We start from the raw sequence: 27,001 nt of genomic DNA on the forward strand, positions 1-27,001 counted from the left end.
GATCTGGCTAATGACCTTCAGTTAATGAATCAGGACCTCACTGTTGTCAGGGACATCTGTGAAACCACATTAGATCACCATATTCTAGGTCGATTCAACTCCCAATGAAAAACGGGTTGTTCACAGACCAAGGAGGGGTTCAGATATACTTAATCCCCCTCCAGCTCTGCTGCCCAAGTTTTTCAAGAGGGAAGTTTTGCTGGCTTAGCAGCATACCTCTCAATCCCATAAATAATGGAGGGGGGGGGGGCAAAGGCCCAAAAATAGGGACAATTTTTAAACATTGCTCTTACAAACTTAGAAAGTTGATAGAATAACAGGTTTTGCATTAACATGAATTTTTTGAAGGGTATAAATTCTGAAACTCAAATGTCTATCATTATTTTTTTAACTTCAGTCTTCAATAAATTTCAAGAAAACCAAAATTTTATGAGGAACCGACCAAAAATATGATGCAAAAATCTGGACAGTTGAGAGGTATGCTTAGCAGTCACCTTCCTGTTAGAGCCGTCTGTGGAGGGTTTGCTCATCAAAAAAAAAAAGACCTGTCAGTTTTCAACAAGATTATTTACAACCATTAGGTGCTCCCCAGATGGACTCTGCTCATGCACCAGTCAGTCTTCACAGATTGCTTGAGACCGCTCCCGACTCTGTTCATCAAAGGAAATAAAGAACCTGTGCCTCCTTTTGTAGAAGCCAAGGGTTCTTATCCTACCTATTTTTAGACCCAGATGGAGCAGAAAAAAACTCAATGACTTCAGCAAACATGCCTATTATGTTGAGTTCCTGATAGTGGAGGCATAACCTCACAGAGCAACTTGTACCGTAAGTCTGCATGGTGCCCACTGGGCATGCAGTTTCAGTGGCTTAACAGGTAACAAACTTGCTTTTGGTACTGGAATACCAGCAGGTTATGTGTGGTATTACCACTCAAGTGAGTAGATTAATTTTTCAAATTGCTGACACTGCAGTGTGGCATTAGGGGACGCTATACTCCTGAGTGCACAATTCTTCGGATAAGATGTTAAACTGTGGTCCTATTTGCTTTTGTTTGTAGTAGCTCAGGCAGATGTGAAAGATCCCATGGTGCCTATGAAAAAGAGTAGGGGTCCTTTATTTAACACAACATAAAAAAGTATTATTTACATATTTACAAAATGTGTGCATTTACAGGCACATATATGCATATTTCTATTTTTTTATTATTTATCATATTTCTTATAACATCCTCATTGTTACTTTTCCATAATTGACTCCCACTCCTTCCTCCACAGTGATAATCTAATATTTCACAATATATATGCCAAAATCCATTTCCCATTAAACAAAATTTCATTCACTCTTTCATTCCAAATAACCAATATTACATTAAAGAAATAATCATCTACCCTTCTCATATCTTCTTTATTTGTGTTCTTATAATAGCAATACATAATCATATTCATACCTATATTGTTTGTTATTAATATTCTCAAAAAAATCTTCACACAACTTTTTCCACAGTTTCACTACTCGTTTACATTCAAAAAACATGCTCTTCCAACTTTCTTTTTATATGGCATATGCCCCTTTACAGGCAACTTATATATTACCAGTTTCCATAGGAAAACCTGATACTGTACTATCTTAGCACACCACTTTTTCCTTACTTTAATGGCTTTAATCACTTCTTTAGGTAATTTTCCCATGGATTTACATGCTAATATTGTTTCATGACATTATTGTACCAAATATTTTCTTTCTCCATATCATCAGTTTTTATATTCCCCATGTTAATATTTTCCTTGATAATTTGCAATGTCTTCACTTACATACTCTTTTTCTCTCTTTCTTATTCTCATCATCTCCCAGAACTTTTTGTACTTGTATGTAAACATTCTCATTATTAATTTCTCATTCTGTCCTTTTGCCCACTTTAATAGTCTATATAGTTTTAAAGAAGTAGAGTAATAATTGCATTTAGTGACCTCAGTTGCCCTTCATCTTCACTCATATACAATACACCAACATCATAAGAAAGAAAACTCCAGTTGCATTAATTTCCATTCTGTGTTTCTCTGGGACCATATAAATATTTGACATTTATACTATTCCTCCCATTAATACAGAATTCACCAGATAAACATTTTTCTTGAATGCTAATCTGTATACATCCTCTGAAAAGTTATTTAAAATGAATGACTGATCCTGATTGACAGTCTTGTCTTACATACTGATACTGCCAACTGAAGCTTCTGTGTTGGTGCCTAGTCTGCGTGCTGAAACCAAAGTGTAATTAGATGCAGATGTTTGTCAAATGTGCTAAATGCTTCAGTGCCTTGTAGAAACAAAGTCTGGTTAGTGCACAGAACTACTGAAATAACTCATCTATATAACAGACTACATGTACAATACTGTGCAGTTTACTACATTTACTGTTTCAGATTTACTTCTCATACAGCATGAAGGATCCCCAGTGCTCAGATCTAACAAGAAGTCAGATCCAACATCATACACTTTTACTGTCCTCTTATACACTTTTTATAAAAGCAGTCTTTTGATGTTGATGTAATGCAGTTTGTTGGAAACTTCCAAAGTCAGTACTTTTGTATTTCTGATGTCATACAGTTTGTTGTTAAGCTACTTTGTGTTCTTGTTTCAAGGTGAATTACATGACAGTTCAGTAAGTTGTCCTTGCCTCCAACCGGGTTTCTTTCTTGCACCTGCATCTCAGGAATTCTTTATGTGTAATCCTTGAAGCTTGTATCAAACACTGAACATTCAGCTAAATGTCTTTTTTAAGGAGTTATCCTTATCAGCATTTTTCTCAAGCTGTACCAGAACCTGAGCATTCATGTTACATTACAGATGAATGCCGTTTTTGATTTAATTTTTAGCTGAGAAAAGTTTAACCCTTTAATATATGTATGCTAGTGAACAGAAATGTATGCATCTAATGGCTGTATTATTTTACATATATTCTAGCAAACAGAAGTGTATGCATCTAACTAGCAAACAGGTGTACATTCATTTATAAATCTCTAAATATATATCTAACATCCTCCACAGAAGACATATTTCTTTCCTTTCATTTATCAAACTCTCCCATTTCATTGACTACATCATTTTTTCCCAAATTTTATCCCTAGCAAAGACACTTCATTCATTGAAAAATATACCCTCCCCATTTACCACATCACCCAAACCTTTACTTTTATCTTTATTCCAGGTCATTCCCATTTCCTATAAACATCCATTCAGACAAATCAAGACTTCCCTCATCCATATTTTGTTCTTAATAACTATAACTATATCATCTGAGTATATCAAAACTACTGGAATCACCACATTCTTTTGCATCACATTTCTAGCATCTTTCATTTTATAAGCTACTTTACTTAGTTTTGCATTTATTACTGATGGAAACAATGTTCCATTTATGAGGCATCCTTGTCTTATAACCGTGCTTAATGTATATTTATTTACTCAGACACCCATTTACTGACACTCTCACTCTATTATTTTGATATGCTGACATGCACACACTCCTAATTTTATTACGTATTCCATACTTCTCCATAACCTTCCACAAAGCTTCATGTCCTACTATATCAAATGCCTTGCTAATATCACTTACCATAAGTTTCACATCCTCCCGGTTACTTATATTATCATCCACAATTTCTCTCACAACCAGTGATGATTCTTGACATCCCTTCCCTTTTATACCATATATACTTTCTTCTATAATATCCATCATCCTTCCTTCCATTTCCATCTGTACTAGTCTCATAAAAATTATAATCTTCCATACAAATTTTAATATCCCACTACATAACTGTTCATAAACAAACTCTTCCTTCAACCATTCATTCAATACATTTACAAAATATTCTCTTTGCCAGGACATTAATTTCTTGTGTATTCCATACCCTATACCATCTGGGCCTGATGCTAAATCAACATTTACTTTCTTAAGTACTTCATCCAGTTTACTAATAGTAATTTATTTTTCAAATTTTTCCTTTAAAAAGTTCTGTATTTTTTCTTTTCATTCTCTCTTATTTCCCTGTTTTTACCATTCTACATATTTTCACATGCTGTACTATAATACTCATAATATATTTGTGTTCTTTTACCACTTCTTTTATATTTTTAATTTCCCTCATTATGCTAATGCTCTCCTTTACTATTTTACTCGGATATACAGATACCTCCTCCCTTCTCTCTTGTAAGTAATGTCTGTGCCTAAACAGTGCTGCCTTATTTTTTCTTGATTTCTTTTACATATTTCTTTTTTCCATAGCATAATACACTTGTGTGTTATTCTCTAAATTGTCTAATATATTTCTATAAATGTTCCCATACTTCACTTTCTTTTCATTTCTTGCATCATTTTCCATTGAAAAAAAAAACATTTGTATACTTTTTTAAATTCAGTCCATCATTCAGACCAGTTTTTATAAAAGTCCTTTGTGGTAATATAATCCTTCCATAACTGCAATACTTCCACGTGTATTTTTTTCTTCCCTTTCTCCTTTCTTATTCATTATTTATTGTTTGCTCTTGACAATACATCCAAAAGTGTCCCTTTTTTACACACCTTGCATTCAGGTATACACTTTCTTGCTGTATGTCCTTTCTTCACACACGGTTACATTGTACCTTGTCACAGTCATTAAATGATAAAAGTCCCCACAAAAGAAACATGATTTAGGCTGGCTAGCATATCTTAATGCCCCTCTATGACCAGCCACAAAAATAACACTTTGCAAGTGTTGCACCATGTTTTCTTCACATCTCAAAACAACTTCCAATGTCCATCCTTCATTTCATAAGTTTATATCATCTTTAACTTTCACTATATTATCAACAGTTTCACACAGATCATTCATACATTTTTAACACTGTCTTCTTCCAGTTCATCAGTTCTAAACTCCATAGTAACATTTTTAACATTAAGTTGCTACTATTAAACAAATAATTGTTCCACAGATAAATGTCCTTTTAGTTACAGTTCCAGAAATGTCATCATCAGTTTCAGATGTTAAGTCACATAAAGTCTCTGTCCCAGAATGTATAAAGGACAGAATTTCTTGAGCTTTAAAACCCAGAACGGTTACCAACTTGTCCCTTATATAATATCTGTCTATTGCAGTGTCATTTTTTTGTTCTTGTTCTCATAGTTGGTCTTCTCTTCTTTTTAAAAAAGTTTTATTTACTGTTTGTTGATACTCTCCTTTTTGCCTGTTGTCACTGTTGCATATGGTTTATTTTCTGCATTGTCTGCTGCCACAAAACCAGACACCTTCCCAGTTTGTTACTGCTTTCCTCTTTTACTTTCTGTCACTGCTGCATAAGTTTTAAGTGCTGCAGTCTCTGCTGCCTCATCACCTCGTTCCTTTTCAACATAACGTTTTCGGAAGTGCTGAGGATGGTAATCTGACATCTCACTTCACAAAACAGCAGAACTGTCACCTGGAAGATTCCACTTGATTATTTTTAACAGATAATCATCTCCAAGCCCTCCTGACACCAGTTCTGTTATCTGCACCACTTCAACAGATATATTTGCTTACTTCTCCATGGAAACAGCTAAACACTGCTCATAAGTAACACCCACCACACAGGAATCTTTGTTTGCATTCTGAAGCTACACACAGAATAAATGTTCTCACTTTCCACCTCTAAACTATCCATAGCTTTTCTGCCCTCCTCCATGCCCCTGCTTCCCTTAAGCCTCTTTCTTGCTGCTGTAGGAGTCCTCCAGCACCATTTAGTAGCTCCAAAAAGTAGGGGAAGTTCTTCAAATTTCACCTAGTGGTGTAAATACCACATTGGGTCTTCCTGAAAAGAGGCCACTAGTCTAGTGGGTCTAATCCGGTGAACAAAGGAAAAATAAGAGTAAAATAAATGATAGGCACCTCTGGCAAATCACTGTATGGGTTCCACATAACAGTTTCCTTCATTTGTCTCTGATAAGGCATCACTTTCTGTAAAGTTTGCTGCCATTTAGTCTCTGTTCTGCACCCAAAGCATAAGACTGAGTATCATGTGTTCTCCTATCTGGATGACTGGTTCATGGTGGTCTCAACAGGAGATTGGCTGAAGTGAGTGGGGTTTATTTATTTATATGCTGTTTGGTAACTGGGTTGGAGGACTGGTCCAGAGACCCTTTTCATCTGCGACCTTGTGGTAGTATTCTCTGTGATTCACATCTTTGAAGATTGCTTTCATCATTGAGGAACAGACACCTTTAAATATCAGCCATTCCTGCCCATTGAAAGGGGCCAGGAGATCATGCCTTAGGTTGCCTGGGTGAGGGTGTAACACCAGGGCCAGGTTGTACTGTCTGTGTCTTATGGGTTGGTTGGTGTCCATGATCTTCTTAGTACCCACTGCATGCCTAAGAATGGATGCTGCAACAGGCTGTTAGGAGTTTGTTTCTGCAGACACAGCATATGTTTCTGAATCATCTTCTAGTTTCAGGTTCCCCACCAACCTCATTGCAAGCCTTCCTGTCCTACAAAAGAACCTGTTGTGAGTCTTGGTGACAGAGGCTTCTGTGGCAGATTGCAGAGCTCTCCTCTGTTCATCCATGATTCAAGGGAGGTGCCTCCTCAGGAATGTAGTGGGCTTCAAATAAAATATCTAGAGTTGTTTTTGCCAATAAGGCTGTGGTGGAAAGGTCAAATCAGTTGAATTTCCCGCTTCATAATTTCATAGATATTCCAAGGCCGCTGAGTCTATGACCATCTCACTTTGTCAGTATCCACCCTCTGGCAGCTTCTCCATTTTCCAGAAGGGCCATATTGATCAATCCTGGAATAAATTTATGGATACCCATCCAGTCATCTAATTTATGCTTAAAGGGATATAGTGGCTGACAGTGCATAACACAAAGGGGAAGTTTATTCTAGAAGTTTTGGAGGTTCTGGGTTATAAACCTATCCATCTATCATGTTTTATTTATCTGCTGGTAAAGATTTTGGGCCCTAGTTCTAATATTGATGGAGATATTGGACTTCTGGAAAAACAAGAAGTACAGGACAACTGAGTCTTTTCTTGTGTGGTAAACAAGACACAAGTCTCCCACAAAAGTCTGTAAGACAGTGAATAAAGGGACTGGAGCTTCCAGACTCTCTTGGTAGCTCAGGGAATTTAGGCCTGTGATCCTTTTGGTTAGGAACTTTTGGGGATCTTTCTAATTGCTTCATATGTTTAGTGAGACAGCCCAAAGGGGGGCATTATACACTTTAATTGTCCTGATCAATGCAGAGTAGAAAGGAGTGAGTACCTTTGTAGACATTGATGATATTCCTATGGCAACTGGCTAAGATAAATAAAAGGATTTCCTGACAGTGTTTGTTATATGAAGATCAAAAGGGAGGGAGCGATCAACCCAAGTACTGGGAACCCTAACCACATTTTTGTGTTGTAGAGGTATGTTCTCAATACAGTATGATGACAGAATTGGGTTATCTACCAGAAGTGATGATGCTACACTTTTAGTATTTAGTTTGAGCTCATTTTAGCACACCAAACGTTTTCAAGGGTAAGTCCATTCTGAAAGTTTTGGGTGTCATAGGTTGACTTAACAACAATTCCCAGTTTATAACTGTCTGCAGTCTTTGTTAAGCAGAGGCTGTTGCTCTTTGCTTGGAGATCTGAGAGGTTGTTGTTGTGTCTTTCGGCTTTTCCCGGTTAGAGGTCGCCACAGCGGAATTCCGGTCCACTAATGATTGGCAGTAGATTTTTACATGCCGAGTTGCCAGCCCTGACACACAACCTTCAACGAAGGTATGCCCATTCACGGATGTCTCCACGCAGGAGACGCTCTAGCTGAGAATCTAACCGGACAACATCTTACTGTGAGGCGACAATGCTACCGCAGCACCACCACCGCAACTGCTTGGAGATCTGAGAGGTAAGTACCAAAAAGGAGAGGTCCTTGCACTGAGCTGTGAGGGACACTAGTAGTCACCTGCATATTTTTTAATGAAGCACCAGCAACTTGCACTGTGTGGGTTCTGTCTTTCTGTCTTTTTGATGTAGTCTAGTAATCGGTCTGAAAAGACATGGAGGCACATAATTATGCTCCATTTGCAAAGAGTGGATGCAAAACTTTTCATGGGTTATACAACAGGGACATTACTCCTTCAGTCATTTACATCCCAGGGAAAATTAACATGCTAGAAGACTCCCAGAGCTGCACATCCATTCCTGTCCAGTAGTTAAGAATTTGAGATGTTTATCCAAGGTATTCTCTTTCTGCTTTTGAACTTTCCTGTTTTGCATGAGGAGCACTGTACTGAGGCATGGTCTCCATTTTCAGGCCAAGATTTCATTTCCACATTATAAACTTCCCTCACCTGGTGAAAGATGTATCCAGAGTATTGTTTTCTCTTCCAGTATACTGTTCTCTCTAGTTTCTTCTTGTAGCAATGGAACAGATTATTTTTTGATTAATAGATTCTTTTAGGGCATTTAGCCATTCTATCCTGGATGTAGAAACTGATGGGAAGGTTGAGATGTCCTTCCATATCACTGTTGCAGTATTCATAACCTATAAGATATCTTGCCAAAGATAGCCGAATGCTTGGCCAGTATACCAGAGTCTTTAATTCTTATCAGCATTGTACCATAGACGTATACTGCTCTCATCAGCATAGGGCATAAAGGTGATATAAGGAAACTACAAACTCAGAGCTTCCTTGCTGCCAGTCTGAAAGCCAGAGCTGTATGTTGGTCTGAATGCCCTTTGCTGTGCTGGTTACACCAAGCCTTATGCAGATAAGTACCACATTGTGGTTCCTTTTCTTTTCTGTTGTAGTACATTTTGAGCAATCATGTCATCCAAGAAAGAGAAATGTCAGTGTGGGAGACAGATAACCCACAAGGTTCATCACAGCATGCGTTTGTTTTATCTAGGCACTTTTTACAACCACACATTCTATGTATCAGGCATTTGTACAAAAGACTGTTCCCAGCCATCTGTCTTTTCTTTCCATTTGTCTTGAGAACCAATGACTCAAGTTGTTGGCCCAGGGTACCATGGACAAATCCACCTGCCCCGAGATACAGCCACGTTTTAAGAAAAAAGCTAAAAAGTTGTGGTCTGATACTGCCACTGTCCAGCCTCTGCCAGATGGCTCATGAGGTGGATGATACCCCTGAAGAATACTCTGTGCTGACATTGGTTCAATCTGATGCGATCCTGGCAGAAGCTGGCATGGAACCAGCTTCTCACACATCCTCTGAGGCTTTGCAAGTGCCTGCTGTGGACTTGGAGAGAGAACCATAGCTGATCATATCTGAGGGGCTTAGGGAGATTCCTCAGATGTTAATTAGAGGGATCTTGCCTGGTACCCTGACTGAGTCAAGGCAAGGTTCTGAACCACCAAGGTTTGTTAAAACCAATGTCATCCATGAAAACACAGAAGACTAAGCACATTTCTTTCACACCCAAGGATCCTTAGAATGAGTGGCAGGATTTTAATCGGAGCTTGTTTAATTTCCTGACAGCTTTGAGACCACCTCAGGGGGGTTTGGTTCTAGCCTTTCCTTGGACCCTCTACCCCTAAAAGATCTAGGAAACCTGCTTCTTAGGTTGGGGAGTTGGACTCAGATGGGTATTCCTTGGCTTGCTCCTACCAAATGCCATCACCCTTGGACTGTGGTCCTGAGGAGGAGAAGTCATTGAGTCATGACTCCCATTTGGAAGAATTGCCCTTTGGGAATACAGTGGTCACATGATGGAACATTTTAAGTTGGACTGCTCCCACGTTTCTGACATCTAGAAAGCATACGAGTTGCTTCAGATGGATTCCCCCAAGCCTTCTGCTGTTCCACCTGTTTTGGCTGATGTGTTGGATACTTTTTCAGCCTCTTCTTTCATTTCTGATTACAAATCTCTGCCCCTAAAAAACCTGAACATTTTATAAGGTGCCTGAGGCTTTCAAGTTTCTTCATAAGTCCTCCTGGCCCTGCTGTGGTGTCTGTCTTTGTTGATAACCTTTTTGGCTTTTGCCTTCTTCTATCAGACAAGGATAGTCGAATTATGGAGAGGCTGGGAAAATAGTTCTACACTTCTGCCATCCTTAGTTTTCATGCCATTAACTATCAAACTAACACGACAAGGTGTATTTTATCCCTTTTGTCTCAGCTGGGAGGGGTTCTGTTTGACCTGCCTGATTTTGAGGCTAAGCCCACTTTTTTTGGTGGGATCCACATCTCAGGTGGCTCATCACTCCATTAAATGCAGTAATGATGCTGCTGATGCCTTCTCTACAGCTGCTGCTTCAGACTGTATCTTGAGGCAATATTCCTGGCTTCATCTTTGTGTTGCCTGATGACATTAAGGCTAAGCTTCTCAATGCTCCACTAGATAATCAGAGTCTGTTTGGTACTCCAGTGGCAGATTTATTTAAGACTTTGCATGACCAAGGCAAGGTCATGAAGAAACTCAAACATACTTTTTTGTCTCCCATTCCTAAGTTTAAGAGGAATTATACTGCTGAAACTACTTTTGTTCATAGACATCCTCATCAGTCCTTTAAAGGTAAGAAATTCCCTAGGCATGTTTTTCCTGAAAACCAGCTCAGACACCTAGACCTCAGAAACCTTCCATTCAGGACAAATCTGCCTCCATCTGACATTGCGTCTTCCCTACCCCGTGGCCAGGTTCCCTTGTCTGTCAGACTTTCTGTGTCACTCCCTTTTTGTCAGCAAATTAAGTTTGACTCTTGGGTTCTTTCTATCATCTGTCAAGACTATTTCATGGTCTGGAAGTCTCTTCCCCACTTTTCAGGCATTCTCAACCCCCTTCAGATCAAATTCCCCATTTTCAGGGCTGTTGCAAGGTCTACTAGATCAGGGCACTCTTCAACCACTACTAGAGACCCTAAGGATTACAGGGTTTTATTCCAGGATGTGTCTGGTCCCCTGAAAGAAGGGGTTCGGGAGATCTGTTCTAGACCTTTCTTTTTTGAATACTTTCATCAAGGTTCCACTTTCAGGATGTTTTCCCTCCAGACTGTTTCGCCTCTTGCTTCCTCAGGCCTTCCTAGTTTCCCTGGACGTGAAGGATACTTCCCTTCATATTCCTGTTCTCTCTCTGTTTAGGGAAATATTTATGTTTCCCTTTTTCATCCTCTCATTTTCACTTCTCTGCTTTGCCTTTTGGATGTTCCACAGCCCCGAGGGTATTCATCAAGTGCCTGGCTCCAGTCATAGCTTTCTGCAGGATTCAAGGAGTACAAACATTTCATTATCTGGATGATCTGCTCCATCAGGCTCCTGCAGGACATGTACTTTATCAGGCTGCTGTTGCACAGTCTGGATTTCACCATCAGTGTCTAGAAGCCTGCACTGTCCTCAAGCTCAGGATTACATCTTTCCAGGATGCAAGATTTAAACTGTTCCAATGCTGTCATTTCTGCCTTCTCCCAAAGTACTGACTCTAACAACTTACTTCCAGTCATTGCTTCCTCGGTCTCTCATGCCTGACTGGGAATTTGCTAAGGTCTCGGGTTCATGGTCTTGACCATCCCAATACTCTCTTTTGCCAAGCTTCACTTAAGGAAGTTTCAATGGTACCCACTGGAGATTCCAGTTCCCTTACTTCCTTGTCCAAAACGTGAGCTTCACTGGTGGATTCAACACATACCTCTCAATCCAGGTGTCCATTTCATGCCTCCTGCTCCATCTCAGGAGCTCTTCACAGATGCTTCAGATTAGGGGTGAAGGACTGCTTCAGGCTTTGGGTTCTGGGTCTCTGTCCCCTTCACCAGCAACTGCATCATATCAATATCAGAAAGATGTGGGCCTTTATCTTTGCTCTTCAAGCCTTCCACTCCCTTTGGTCTCCAGGCCCTTTAAGGGTCTGTACGGATAACACCATTGTCATGTAGTACATCAACAAACAGGGGGTCACAAGGTCTTCTCTCCTTTGCAGACTAGTTTTTCAAGTCTGGGATCTAGCTACCCAAATCCAAGATTCTGAGCAGACAGTTTACATTTCTTAAGGACAAAACCTGGTGGCAGACTCTCTGGGCAATTCCAGGGCACACTTTTACAAATGGATGCTTCACAGAGAGATGTTTCTAGACATAATTCATTGGCGGGGTATCCTTCAAGTGGATCACTTTGCCTCCTTTGTGAACAGACAGCTTCTTTGCTTCTGGTTCAGAACTGTAAGTCCTCTGGCATGGAAGGAGGAAACCATGTCCTTTTCATTTAATGGGATATTCCTTTATGCTTTCCTCCTTTTTTCTTTCTCTCCAGGTTCCTAAACAAGATCAAACTGGACTCTCCGAAAAATCTTGTTGGTGACTCCCTTTTGGCCTAGACAGCACTGGTTCTCCCTCCTTTTTCACCTGCGCAGGAGCTGTCATCACAAGTTATTTAGCAGATGAAGCTTTTCACAGAGGACAAGGGGGTTTCTCCCTCATCCTCATCTGTCCACTCTTCAAATGACACTTTGGGTAATAGGGTTTTAATCCCCTTTCAACTCCATTTCTCTGAGGATGTGCTTAAGGTCCTGCAGAAGGCCAGTAAACCCAATACCAGAAAGTCATATATAATCAAATGTAAGATCTTTTCTGTTTCGTGTCTTAAGCTTCACCAGGATCCCTTTTCTGTGGGGGGGTCCCTTTGGTTCCATCTTACTTGTGTGAACTACTCCATGCTGAGCTCACTTGTCAACAATTTTTGCTTGTCTGCATTTGAACCCTCTGCTGGCCTCTTGTTTGAGGTTAAACAATTCCTGAAAGGCATCCTGCACATCAGGCTACTAAGAAAGCCTATCCCTCCTTCTTGGGACCTTCATTTTGTTCTTGAGAAATTGACCCAGGCTCCCTTTGAACCTGTTGTGTCTTCTTCTCTGCAACATTGTATGTGGAAGACTGTTTTATTAGTTGGCCTCACTTCTGCCAAGAGAGTTTCTGAACTCCAAGCCTTGATGGCGGTTTCTTCTTTTTTGATTTTTCATAAGGACAGGGTGTCTCTGAATACTAATCATTTGTTTATGCCCAAGGTATTCAAAGAGTTGTCCCTTAATCAGTCTATCCAGCTTCCTTCCTTTTATTCCTTCTCCACAATCTGCTAGTGAGAAGATCCTACAAACTTGGATGTTCATAGACAGTTCAAGACAAAGGCTATACGCAAGTTTGAGCAACTAGTAATTTCTTTTCTTGCCAGGACATTGGGTTTGGCAGTATTTAAGCAAACCATATCCTCTTGGATTTCGAAAGTCATTTCTTTTCATTATTTCTTTCATGGCAAGCAGCTTTCTGCCTCTGTTCGTGCCCATGCTACTAGGGCAGTGGCCCCCTCCAGGCCTTTCTTCGAGAGTTTGGACACCAGTTCTGTCCTTGAAGCTGCAACTTGGTCTTTTGTGTACATTTTAACCAAACATTACAAGTTGGATGTTATTTCCAGAGCCAGGGTAGGTTTTGCCGAGGATATTCTTCTTGAGTTTGTGGAGGGATCCTCTTTGCCTTCGTCATCCCTTTCCTTGCAGTAGTTTTTCTACTCTCCTATAGATTGAGTACTGCAACAGTAATATGGAAGGACATAGTACACTTGTGTAAAAACTTACGTTAACAGTACATGTCCTTCCCTTCAATGTTGCAGTATTCAGTCCCTCCCTCGTGCTTACTTTTTTGCTTTTAGGATCATCTGTCCTGCAGAGGAGTCTTTGCCCTTTACCTTTGACATCTCCTTTTTCCTTGCTTATACGTTTTCTACTTTCTCATGGGGTAACTCTAGTTCCCCTGCACACATCAGTTCTAAATTTGGAGCATCAGTATTTCACCCTTATGTCCTTATGCTGATGTGTGGAGCATAGCTCTGATTTATGACGCTGATAAGAATTAAAGACTTTAGTATATTGACCGGATGTAGGAGTATCCTTGGCAGGAGATCCCATAGGTTATGAATACTGCAGCAGTGTAGGGAAGGACAACTACTGTTATGGTAAGGTTTTACACAACTGTACTAGCTTCTGCCACAACTTCTCTTTCTTCCCGCAGATTCTGATTATTTCTACTTGCTTGACTATTCTCTTCGTCTGATATTTCTGGAATGTGGTAAATAGTTTTAGATTTGTGTTGATGTTCTGAATGCTGTTCAGTAGAAAGCTAGTGGCTAAAAGCCACTTTCTGTGAACAGAAAATAATGTTTTTGTTGTAGGCTGGCAAGACCCTCCCCACAAGACAACTTACCTTATATACTGACTCCTGAGGTCACACAACACTTGGAGAAAGTGCTGCCTCAATAATTGTCGAACTAATTCTCAGCTGTTAGTATGCAACCAAAAGTTATTTGGATGGGATTCTTTTGTCAGATTGACAGGTTAAAAAACACAAATTGCCAGCACAAATGAGGTGAACAACTAATAACTACTTATTTTAACAACAATAAATATAAAAAATGCTCCAGAATATTGCAAACCAGTTTCTGCAAAAGCCTTCTTCAGTGTAAACACAAACAGAAATGAAAATACCATACACAGTAACACTTAAATACACCAGAAAAGGCACCCCCCACCATTCACCAATTATAACACATCATTTAAACCTGGAGGGAACAAAGCCCCTAACTTAATTATTTAAAACTTTTCTTTGTTGTTCAGTATGTTGTGCCAACCTAGTTTATTACTTCCGCTAACCATAATACAATCTATAGCTGTAGATCTAAACTTAGCAGTAGGATGTTGTGAGACATGCCTGTATAAAACATTAAACATTCTTTGACAATGAATGTCACTAAAATATTTAGAAATATGAATCTTAAAGTGTCTAGACGTTTGTCCTATATAAGGTGCAGAACCCTGACATTCAACCAAATAAATCCCCCATTCTGAAATACAGTTGACAAAACATTTAATGCTGAATGGAATAGATGTATTAGCAGAAGAAAATTGTTTAATTTTCATAACATGTTGGCAAGCAGTGCTGTGTTCACATGGGAAACATCCAATTAGAGGTATTCCTTCCATAGACTGTTGTACTTTATTACCAATAGGCACAGACTCTTTAAAGTGATTCAAATATTTTTTATACTTTTTCCTTTTCTATATGTGAATTGACACTGTAGGGGTAACATTTGACATAAAATTTTATCTGTCAAAAGAATATCCCAGTGTTTATTAATCAGCTGAAAAGTGCAAAAATTGGGCCAGATATATAATATATTTTGGGCTAGGGGATATAAGAATACTATCAGTCAACTCCTGATTATTTTTATGAAGCTCATCCAAACATGAGCATATTCTTTTTACCCTTAAAAATTGGGACTTGGGAATATTATTAACACTATGAGATGGATGGCGGCTATCTGCCGCCAATAAACTGTTATATTGTGTAGCTTTTCTAAATAAAGTAGTATTCAGAGTCCCATCAGGTTGTTTACTAATCACCACATCAAGAAAGGAAATTTGTTGAACATCAAAAGAAATAGAAAAGAATAGACCCCATTTATTTTCATTTAAATACTGAACAAATTATTTCAAATATACAAGGTCAGATTTCCATGTCAGCAGACAGTCATCCAAATAACGCCTCCATATATTCATTTCTAGCAGAAAAATATTGTGTTGCATCATATATCAATTGTTCCTCTATGAACGCCATAAACAAGTCAGCATAGATGGGGGCAAAAGACCCCCCCCCCCATAGCCGTCCCTTTGAGTTGGAGATAACAATCCCCTTTAAAATAAGACTTTTTTGTCAAAACTTATTCTGTTAAACATAACAGAAAGGTGTTAAACCCAGGTTCATAAATACAAATATGATTTAGCCAAAAATCAGTAGCTTGTAAACCTGCCCAATGGGGTATATTTGTGTATAAAGCCCTAATATCCAGGGTGCACATATACCAAGAATGGTCCAATTGTGTATTCACCAGTATATTCAAAAATTCAGTGGTATCTTGTATTCAAGCATGAACACCTACTAATAAAGGCTTAAGATACTTAGTTAAAAATCCAGATAATGGTTCTGTTAAAGAACCATGACCCGACACAATTGGCCTACCTGGAGGGTTTGTAAGAATTTTATGAATTTTAGGAAGCATATAAAACTGTTGTGGCTGAGGATCGACAACCATCAAGTGATGTACTATACTCCTAGTAATAATACCCTCTTCAAAAGCTAATGACAAAAAAGAATCCATCTTCTTTTTAAAATGTAAAGTAGGGTCTAATACCACCTTCTGATAAAACTGTGCGTCTGATAGTTGACAAATGGCCTCCTTTGCATGTGTTTCCCAATCCCATAGGACTACTGCACCTTCCCCTCTTATCTACATTATTAATAACCACATTGTGGTTATTTTTTAAAGATATAAAAATTATTAATGAAGAAAAGTTTTGGATAATTAAGTTAGGGGCTTTGTTCCCTCCAGGTTTAAATGATGTGTCATAATTGGGGAAATGTATGAGGTGTCTTGTCTGGTATATTTTAAGTGCTACTGTGTATGGTATTTTCATTTCTGTCAGTGTTTACACTGAAGAAGGTTTTTGCCGAAACCAGTTTGTAATATTCTGGAGCATTTTTTCTATTTATTGTTGTTACAATAAATTGTTATTGGTTGTTCACCTCATCTTTGCTGGCCATTTGTGTTTATTGATCTTTGGTCCTGTTTTGGCCCTGCACTCTTGCTGTACTTGCGTACTGTTGCTGTGTGTCAGATTGACATGTTCCCATGTTTTCCAACCACCAGCTTTCCCCATATCCTTACTTACCATTGTGCTTACTTTACGGCTTCCATTATTCTGCATTTCCCTGCACCCTTTCTGTTTTATCACCTCTTAGATACGTTCGGAGCTTTTATATAAACTAACCCTCTTTCTTTCCCTTTTTTGTGCCTAATGCTCTTGAAGGTATGATAGCCTGGGGTTAATATTACATAATATCTGATTTATTCTGCCTCCTACGTCTCAGTGGTACTAGCCGTGTTGGATGCCAGAAGAGCCTACAATTTCCCAGTCTTTTCCTGTGTTTGCTAGCATTGCACAGTATCACCTTCCAATGCTTTTTACTCATCTCCCTCCTTTACCTTACTGCTACTTTTCCAGTTGTCCTTCATATATATATGTTCCTTTTTTGTCTGTACTTAATTCCCCTCCTCTACCTTCTTCCTGATTTTCATAATGTCCTCTTTATATACTACTACTATTCTGCTGTGTTGTCTTGTTTTACCTTGTCTTCTTACTCTCTCCTCCATCCTCTTCCTTGTCCTCCTACTTTCTCTCTACATTTGTTTAGATGCAATGCGGTGTCCTTGCATCTGTCAAGCATGTTTTTTTTTCTCAGCTGTGCTGCCCCATTTGTACTGAGGTAAAGGCTTTACTCAGTGTAAGGCATCTTGTTAATCCCTGCTTCCACTCAATTGTCCACATGTTTTGTATTTTTGTTATTTAAGGTCCATTTTAAAAGATGTAGTAACTTGGCCATATGTTTAACATTCTGGTCCCAGGTCTTCTTAGCCATATATTTGACATTCTGGTCCCAAGTCTTCAAAGCACTCATCTTATAGTCCCACTTTATGAACTGTAACACTGACATTATATAGTTCATTTGAAAATTACACTGACCATTGTGTTACTTTTAGGCAGAGTCCCACAGTAACACTGCCATAGTGTAACATGCTGAGGCATAAATATGCATTCATCATATACATTTCTTTCCAATTGTTTTTAGTATTTAGTAATATTTAGTATTTTTTATTTTTGGTTTCTGGTGCCTGCAAATCATCAGTGCTCTTCATAGTCTATTTGTCCCATTTGATCCTTGTAGGCCACGAGACATTCCTGGTCCATGCATTCTCTATGAGGAAAATTGTCTTGGGAGGCAAAAGCCAGGGTACCGTTTGGCTAGGCTTATATAGACCCTAGTGCCAATAGCCTAGCACCTACCTATGAACCTATGAAAAAGCAGATTGCAGAGCCCTCTGTTTAGTAGCTATGAGGACTACTTTTCCTTCTTAAATCACTTCCTGATTATTGATATGAACACCTGTTTCACCACAGGGGCCTCATGTTCCCTTCACCGGTGTGTATGCATACACCTACTGTATTACCATCACTGGTTTGGGAGAGGCAAGCCCATGTAAAAGCAATTTGTGACCTTTGTGACCTGCATGCCTCCGCTCACATAGGAGTAAACGTATCAACTGAGAAACCACTATTCTCTTCACCTGGAATGGATGACCAGACACAAACTGCTCATTTTCATTCTTCTCCACCCACCTCTTCAAAAATGCCAGAGCTGCTGTTTGAACTGTGGTTATATGGGTCGCAGACGTTGCTTCATCTATGTGCACCACAGAACCAGGCAATAAGTCTTGCTGCTTGAAATATATAAACTGCTTTGCCAGTTTTCAATGTTTTTGTGTCCAAACTTTCCTACTTATGTTGAACAGTTTAGCTAGAAAAGATAAAAGTAGTCCTTTGGCCCATTTTGGCGTTTTTTAGAAAAAACAAATAGTCCTTTGGTTGTGTTAAATATTAAATTATCATTGTAACATAATATAGAGTGCACAGCACATTTGTATAGTTAGTATTTGTATTTTATCTGTCCTTCCTCTGTGACATAATAGAGTCAAAATACATGCTAAGTATATATTTTTATGAGCACTGTGCTGATTAAGCAACTTGCATGTCACAGAATATACAAGCAGGATTTGGGAGTCAAACCCTTTCTGGCACTGAGACAAACATTCATAGTTTTTTACCCTAAAGAGAGAAGGAGATAACTGGAGAGGAAGAAAAGAGAGAGAGAGAGACTCTCTCTCTCTGTCTTCACACACACACAGACACACACACACATACACACACACACACACACACACACACACACACACACACACACACACACACACACCTGAGACATGCCACAATTCACAGACATAATGGAACTGTATCAGGAAGTGAAGTCCGAGTAGCATCAGTTTAAACAGACACTGCTATTTTTATGCCACTGATTGCTTTCCAGGCAAAGGGTCAGACAGCATTAATATTGAAACGCATTAAATGGCAGTTGTCCCAGCAGTCTGATAGGACATAATCTAAAGGATTTGTTCCTTGCTGTTGCAAGAATATTCAACAGTCAAGTGGATGAACAGCAGAGGCTTTTTAATACTCTTCGACTTACTGTAAAATATCCTCTACACCTAGAAAGATTATACTGATTGTACCCGTATAGTGAATTTTTACCAGCAGACAATGAATTTGTTTTTCTTTTTTGCATGAAGGAAAGCAGTCTAACCCTTCTGCAGTGATTTTACACTGGAAGCAATAGAAGCAGCGGACCATTCACGTAAATGAAGTCTTACTATCATTTTTTTTTTTTATGTCACAGAATACTGGAGCTGGCTGGGATAATAGGATATTGTTTGTAATTAGTATTAGGCATGTCTGGGAGAAGTATGTAATAAGTCAACACATTGTGGGAAGATAGGTGTGATCAAGGGAAGCGCATTGAATTGATAGCAGTAATGTCTGAAATCAGTGAAAAAGGAAAGTTTAACTACAGGATGTTACTATTTGAAGTAGCATTCTACTAAGGATCAGTAATTCTGAAAGCTTCAGATTTTCATACTGTTTTCCAAACTTACATTGGTCAGTATGTGTTGAAAATCTCATTGCACTTTTCCAAAGTGATTCCCATCATGCTTCCTACCTGAAGTCACAAAATAACAAATGTCTTAATCTGTTATGTGTAGTTGTGACTTCTTACTTGAACTGATGTCTTGCTAAGCTTTATCATTCATTGTATCGGTGCTTCTTTTATAATGGTAGAAGCTTACTGCATCTGCTTTACTTACAAGTTGTTTAATCAACAATACAGAAACACATACTGCTAGCTAATTCAGATAATGGGTGGTATAATGAAAAATTAATGAAATGTGTTAGAAACAATAACTGTGATGCTATTATGTTTGGAAAAAAAAATAGCCCACAAATAGATATTGGCACATTTATTTGAATGTGTGAGTATTGTAGAAGTCCTTACTGAAAAATGGAAGAAATTACCACAAGAGAAGTTGTCCCAGCATACATCTGTTCCCCATAGACAATGACAATGCTCATACTCTTCACTCCTCCCCTCCTGCCTCAGGCATACATAGCATGTGTATGCAGCTGTGGCAAGCTTTTACGTTTGCCAGTAAAGGTGAGTGCAGTGAATTTTTAGTCCGCAAAGATTATTCCATGAATGTGCAATGAGACTTGTATGAACAGTGTGAGTTTAAATTTAGAAAATCTTAAAGAGGAGGAGGAGTTTGATGTATTCTGGAATAGTCTTATTCAAACGTGCAGAACATAATTGCCTAAATTTTGACCTGAGGTTGGCTGTATCCCTATAGGACAAATTAGATTCTCATGTTCAAGATGTTGCTGATCCTGTTAACCCATTTTGGACCATTTCACTGTAGACTACTGCCACTGTGATTTGAAGAAAAAGAACCCCATATCCACTGACTTCAGATGCATAGTGCATACCAGCTAATATGGTCTGATCTCAGATATCTGTCTAGCCTATTTTCTGATTGTCAGTCCACTGGTTTCATTTGCCATCAATAGTGGCATAAGCAGATCTTTATACAAAGCACCATCTTGTATATATTACAGTAGTTCAGGGGTCTCTTGCACTTTCTACTGAGCTAAGGAATTATCTACTTCTGTTGCAGTTTTCATTTTTACCTTAGTGTTCCACCTTGCAAATCCTCAGGGGGCTTTGGCAAAGTACTCACCCTGTGGTTTAATGGTATCTCAAATAGTTTTTGTGATGCAATTTGTACCTGCAAAGGAATTTGCCCTTTTGGAAACTGCATTCTAAAGGCTTTGCACTACTATACCCTTCCCCCTTGGTGGACCTGGAAGGGGTGGTTATATTAGTGTAAAACCTTTAGAATGCCCTTTGGGAAATTGCACTCTAAAGGTTTTACACTACTCTAAACCCCTTGCAGCTTCACCAAGGTAATTTAATCCCCTCACTGCAGCTGCACTTAGATCATTTAATCACCAAAGCGTAAAATAGTCAGCATGCCAAAATGGTGGTACATAGCTTCATAAAGTCACCCTTTTTGGTTCATTAATTTGCATTATTGTCACAAGCTATCTTTTTTCCCTCTATCTCTTTTGCCAGTATTTCCCAGCCTTCTAACTGTGGTTACAGAGCTTTGGCTGGGACTGCCTAACATAACAAACAAAAAAATCTAGGTGATACACTGAATGTTTAGTTTGCTCACACTTCATCAGTGTTTAATGGAGCAAGGGTCTGACTTTCAGAACTGGAGATGCTTACCTGCTCATACACATTCACACAGCATCTTCTCAGTCAAGACAGTCCATTGAATATTCAAAGAGGCATGATAACACAGACTTGGAGAAACACTGGAAAAGTTATTATTTTAATGACTAAGCCTTATCCAAGAAAGTGAGTAAGTTTTCCACCAGCCCAACAGCAGCAGATTTATTTTGATTGTTAAGGATTTATGGTTTGCCTAGTAAAGTGAATGCCTCATAAGAAAGCCAAAAATTCTGGTAGATTCTGAGAATCAAGGAAGAATTTGCAGAAGAGGTAAGGGACTCTTGAAGGGGCAAAACTCCATTTTTTCTCTCTGATTCGTTTCTGCCCATAGTTTCCAACCATCCCCTTTGCCATTGGCCAAGTAAGTTGTGGGAGGATGTACATCAGGCAACACTCAAGGCCTTTTTTTTCTGTAGCACAACAACCCAGTAAACATATAGCCCTCCTGATGAGTAGAATGCTTGCAATATCAGACCTTTTGAGCATACATGCTTCCATATGTGTTCAAACATAATCATGTGCTGCTTGACAACTGTGCATGTCTTGGCCGTTGTGCTGCAAATGCACTGTGGGAGCACCAAACACTGTGTGTTTGTTGGTAATGCAACAAACTGTGCTGTCTCCCTCCTTCCAGACCCTGCATTGGCTGTTCACTTTAACCTTCTTTTCCCTGAATGTTCCAACCTTTGGGCCTAAATTTGATCCTTGTTTAACTCAATCACATTTAGGGCTTTACCCTCTATACCATGGATCTGACTAGAAAAAACTCTACTCTAGTTTGCCCATGTTTGAGCAAAGTACAGTCTTCTGCATAGTTATTTCTTCAGACGTTTGATGCCTTCCGTCACAATAGCATTTTCCAATGTCTTTGATCTTTCAATGAAATGGTCCCAGTGTCAGCAGGAATAGAAGAGTCAATGTGCTAGATTGTATCTCCACTGAAATCCTAGTCATTATGAGGTGACTGGAGAGTGTACTGCAACTCTGATTAGTGTCAGTCAGTTCCACTACTTCCCTAAACTGTAGACTAGTCCCAAACCTGTCCAGAATCCTTTTCATATGTCTGCTTTATACTAAGTGTATTGTAGTTAAGTCTTGTATAGAAGTCCCAGGGGCAATTTGAGCTTTTACACTCGCCTGTAAAAAAATAAAAATAAAGAAGGCCCAGCATGGAAAGTTCATTGTCCTTTTAATGACATGTTCCATTACTAAGTAACCTACCAGCCTTGTGATTACAGACATTAGTCTCTCTGCTCACATGATTACACATTTGATTTGATTATAGTTAAATAAGGTTATTAGCCCTTAATTTATCTAGAGTGATGACCTGATTTGGCATAGCTGACCCGATGACTGCAACTTTAATTTGGTTTTGCAGCATTTGACAAACCATCATGCTTGGGAACTTTTGCCACCTGACTTAACCATAACAGGTTATCACAAATTCTCCACAGTTCTCTTTATCCAAAACCTGACATTTCGCTTAAGAGAACTAAAGTAAACTCTTATTTTACTATATGTATATTTTCCTAGTTCATCTCCTCTTCCTGCTTAAACTCCTCCTTAAAAAGCCACTCCCCAAAATATGCCTTGCTGTTTACTCTAGAGGTCATAATATTTAATATAGAGTATTACTTTATATTTCTTATTTTCTAGATGCAGAGCTAGTAACTGTTTTGACTTCATTCCCAAGATCCTGCAGTTCAGTTTCCAGTTCTTATTTTGCTGTTGTACAATCTAGCTGAAAATTAATTGAAGCTTAATATATCTGCAGGGTAGCATGCACTGATGTCTACACTAAAGTCTTCCAGGGGACAACAGGCCCTTCACATTATTTTTTAATTTGCTACCCCCAAGTGTGTTGTCAGTGGTATTTGATTTCTCCCCCTCCCTAATCCCAATCACTGCATTGATTGTCACCTACATAATTATGATGTTGGCTGGACTAAAACACAACAGGAAGTAAATCCTCATTTTCAGATCCTATTAAAAATTTTGTTTCAGTTGCCTTAGGCAGAACCTGTAACTGTTGGTGTAGGGTCATCTTAGCATGCTATAAGGCAATGGCAAGTGGTCTTACAAAGTTTCTGGTTTCATTTTTATTTTCTCCTATTGCATCCCCAGGATTGAAGAAACTTTCCACATGTCCAGCCTGCTACAGGTCTGATTTAAAGACGTTGCACAGGTAAACTCCTCATTTAGTAGTTGTTGCAGATGCCGTATATGTACCAAATTACAGTCCTGTATCAGACTAAGCAGCCTGTTCTACTTTTTTTTTTGGGGGGGGGGCCTTTATCCCCATTTATCTAGATCTGGGTTCAAGGCTGAGTTGAAATCTCCACCCCTCTGTGAAGAAGCTTTTGATATTTTATCCATGATGTTCTTTATATTTTCAGTCATGATCAGCATATCACATTGATTTGGGAGTTATGATTTACATAACACTTTGGGACTGTAATTATTATAGGTTCATAGGTTGGTACTAGGCTATCAGCCCTAGGGCCTATACAAGCCTAGCCATAACAATTCCCTGGCTATTTCTTCCCACGCTATTCACTTCCCTGGACCCCTGTCTAGCAGGGCGACTGACGTGATCCCTGGGGTGAATTTCCTTTCTCCCATCCAATCGTCAAGGTTCCTTCTGAAGAGGGCCAAAGAGGCACTCTGCTTGACATGTATGGGCAATTTATTCCAGAGTCTGGGGAGTCTCTGGGTCAGGAACCTATCCCTCCAGCATGTTTTTTTTATTGTGATGACAAGGTTTAGATCCCTGAAGCGTGTGGCTCTGAGGGATTGGGATTTCTTTAAGTGTAGCATGTCCAACAGCTCTGGGTTTGATATGGCCTTGTATGTTAAGCAGAGATCACCTCTGAGTAGACGACATGCGACAGAGTATAGCTGGAGTTTTTTAAGGCGGTCAGCATAGGTCATCTGCTTTAGGCATGTGATTCTTAGTTTCCGGGATCCAAGCTGGATCCCCCTTTGTGGAGTGGGATAACTGTAGCTCTGAGCCACTCAGTGGGCACGAAACCTGAGGTGAGGCTATGATTAAACATGACCCTTTATGATATATAGCACTTCAGCTGTAACTGTACCCTTCGAACAAAATGCAAGTGCTTTGCCTACCAGAGAAAATGGTTTCAGATTAGTCTAGATATCCCACTTTAGTGGATGTGTGCCAGGCTTCACACAGGGTTCATGATATGGGTGTTTCCAACTTTTTCATTTTTGTTTCCCCACAACATGAAGTGTTTTGTGGTAGTTCTCATCCCCTCCCTGTTCATATAACAATATACTCCCTTCCATTTATAACTGTATACACCAAAGAACAGTAAAGTTACTGCCAGTAATATGTAGAATCATATTAGAAATTAAAAACTGAATAAAACTAATTTTCATTGAAGTGATTTCATTCATGACACTGTTTGCTTAATCTTCATTTGCATACAGAAAGGATCATTTAGTTCCAGCCTCTGCCCCTCTTCACATGCACATCCACCCCCTCACCCGCACTGATAAAAAGAGGGCTTAGTTTACCACAGTTCTACCTTAGTTTTTTACTGTAACAGTATAGTGAGTCCCTTCTATCCTCTCAGGCATACCTTGACAAAAGAAGTCATAGGTTCATGGTGCTATATATCATAAAATTCTTATTGTCAACAAGGCATTTCAGCAGTAAACACTGCAGCAGGAAGTTTGGTCTACCCTTCTTCTAGTGTGGCCTGTGGTTTTCCATTTCTTATTCTTGGGGAGATGTCACTAATACTAATGTTAATAAACGTTGGCTGTTAAGTCTGAAGATAATAATTATGATCCGCAAAACAGCAGGAATTTAAGTCAGAATATGCATTTTTACTAATTCTGACATTCAAGTGTCATGGAGTTTGCTCCCAACTTCAAGGCACAACAATCTCTGAGTTAGTGTGCATACTTAACAGAGGTGTTCTGGCACTGCCTGTAACATAAGGAAAGCAGAGGGATGAAGCCCCCTTACAAAAATGGAATTTTTTGTTTTTTTGTCAGAATCAGACTTTATTTTTTCAAATGCCAGAGCTTACAGTACTGAGACTCATGCTTCCATCAGGTAGCCATGGAGCTACATCATCAGTTTTTGCAACTGGTTTGTATCTGACATATCTCCTTTTGATATGGGAATTACTGTTGCCTGACACCAAACTTCTAGAATGCATCTGATTGTAATAACTTCATTAGCAAAAATAAGGAGGGCTTTCAATAGGATATTCCTTGTCTCATGTAGCATTCTGCTGGGAATACTTTAAAGATCCAAAGAGCTAGGGTATGTAATATGTTTTACTGCCATGGATATTATTTTATTTCCTTCATAAGACTAGTGGAGGGGGTCGACAGCTTCATAAGTGTAATATTTATGTCCCCAGATTTTTAAAGTTGGCACAGAATTTGTTCACCAGAATATCTGCATTTAAATGCAGATTGGATATCATTATATTATTTTTTAGAGTCTGTTACATTCACTGTTTAGAGGTTTAGTTTTCTGACATAATTCAAAAGTATCTTTTTGTTTCTCTTAGTTTTAAATGCTAGTTTTGTTTCATAGTCTCATCTGATCAATTTGATCAGTTTAATAAGATCTTTATTTTTTTAACCAGAACTTCGTTACTGAATTTGGGTTCTTTTTAAAAGTGGTATATGTCTTTTTCACTGTTTATAATTTATTGATTGCATAGCTCCACAGTACAGTTTTATTATTTAGACTAACAAATGCAAAACTGGGAAAATTACTCATGCACCAATACACTGCCCCAATGCTTCCTGGAATTCATCAGTTCCAATGGCCTGGACCAGCTCATTCTTACCCCCGCTGGAGGAAGCAATATCCTTGACCTGGTTATTACCAACTTTGGCAACTGTTGCTCTACACCAATAGTCAATTCCTCCCTGGTTAGATCCAACCACAAACTAATCACCATGGAAATCCACATCTCACCCCCCCCATAAAGGTAACCACCATGAAAAACTTCTCCAAAGCTGACTTTGGGCTCCTAAAAACAGAGGTGGCTAAATTTACGGCACCCATGTCAATGGAAAATAGATGCATGACTGCCAAATCATACACCAATGCACTGTACAAATGTACATAAATGCATGGAACTAGCCATACCCAACAGAACCAAGACGGTCTCCTCCAAAAAAAGGAAGCCAATCTGGTGGTCCCCTGCTATTAACAAACACTACAACAGAAGAAAGAAACTGTTGCAGAAAAAGGTGAAGTCCCAAGACTGGAAAAACTCCCTTATTAACCTCAACAAAAAGTTGAGATCCGTCATGAAAACATCTAAAGTCAGCTATGAAGGCAGAATTGCGGCAGACACTAAAAACAACCACAAAGCCTTCTATAGTTATATCAAGAATCTCCACAGCAATACACAGGTTTGCTCTGAGTTACTGCACAATGGTACCTCCTGCACACTGAGCCAACATAGTGGCCAACAGATTCAGTGCCAACTTTACCCCTCTCTCCCCCCCCTAAAGGACCAATCACAATACCGGAGGAATGCCAGGCACCCAGCATTATTGCAGCACAGGTTAAAGTTGCATTACCAAGGCCAAGAATACAGCTTCCATGGGACCCAACAATATCCCTGGATGTGTTCTACATGAACTACAAAGTGAACTGGCACCACATCTGTGTGCCCTGTTCAATCACAGCCTCACCTCAGGCTTTG

At 39.1% G+C, this 27,001-nt stretch overlaps 1 protein-coding gene across 1 annotated transcript in view; it reads left to right on the forward strand.

Annotated features, from left to right (window-relative positions):
• Positions 1-27,001, forward strand: part of METTL15 (methyltransferase like 15) — a 1,979,089-nt gene that overhangs the window by 1,765,027 nt on the left and 187,061 nt on the right. The window lies entirely within an intron of this gene.

Source organism: Protopterus annectens, chromosome 17.part0, assembly GCF_019279795.1.
Source record: "Protopterus annectens isolate FY-2018-M chromosome 17.part0, PAN1.0, whole genome shotgun sequence".
Taxonomy (NCBI): Eukaryota; Metazoa; Chordata; order Ceratodontiformes; family Protopteridae; genus Protopterus; species Protopterus annectens.